Genomic DNA, 1076 nt, shown 5'->3' with positions numbered 1-1076 from the left:
CCCTGAAATTGAAAAGCATTTCAAATGAACTCTTAAAAGGTTGAACGTTGGCATGGTATCATCATTTGACCCACATAGCCTGTGCAAGAAAGTAGAGAGGGTTACGGCAAAAACTGGATGCACTTCGTGTACAAAGCGGACAATCTCTTTCGAAGTATCAGGGTTTCATACGGAAACTCGTATGTTACAAAGGGATTTCATTTTTTTGAACTTATTTGAACTCCATAGTTTTTCTAAGCTCAAAATGCGCCATTCAAAGCCACGTCATTAATTTTCAACCCTTTCTGACTTCATTTGTTATTTTTCATGCATTTACTGATTATTTTGAGCTATAAGACCCTGAAATTGAAAAGCATTTCAAATGAACTCTGAAACGGTTGAAAGTTGGGATGGTATCATAATTTGACCCACATAGCATGTGCAAGAAAGTAGAGAGGGTTACGGCAAAAACTGGATGCACTTCGTGTACAAAACGGACAATCTCTTTCGAAGTATCTGGGTTTCACACAAAAACTCGTCTGTTACAACGGGATTTCATTTTTTGAACTTATTTGAACTCCATAGTTTTTATATGCTCAAAATGCACCATTCAAAGCCACATCATCAATTTTCAACCCTTTCTGACTTCGTTTGTTATTTTTCATGCATTTACTAATTATTTGAGCTATAAGTCCCTGGAAATGAAAAGCATTTCAAGTGAACTCTGAAAAGGTTGAAAGTTGGCATGGTATCATCATTTGTCCACATATCATGTGCAAGAAAGTAGAGAGGGTTACGGCAAAAACTGGATGCACTTCGTGTACAAAACGGACAATCTCTTTCGAAGTATCAGGGTTTCATACGGAAACTCGTCTGTTACAAAGGGATTTCATTTTTTTGAACTTATTTGAACTCCTTAGTTTTTCTGTGCTCAAAATGCACCATGCAAAGCCACATAATCAATTTTCAACCCTTTCTGACTTTATTTGTTATTTTTCATGCATTTACTGATTATTTTGAGCTATAAGACCCTGAAATTGAAAAGCATTTCAAATGAACTCTCAAAAGGTTGAAAGTTGGCATAGTATCATCATTTG

The sequence above is a fragment of the Triticum aestivum genome, unplaced genomic scaffold (assembly GCF_018294505.1).
Source record: "Triticum aestivum cultivar Chinese Spring unplaced genomic scaffold, IWGSC CS RefSeq v2.1 scaffold63265, whole genome shotgun sequence".
Classification (NCBI taxonomy): domain Eukaryota; kingdom Viridiplantae; phylum Streptophyta; class Magnoliopsida; order Poales; family Poaceae; genus Triticum; species Triticum aestivum.
Note: the sequence above shows the minus strand (reverse complement) of the source record.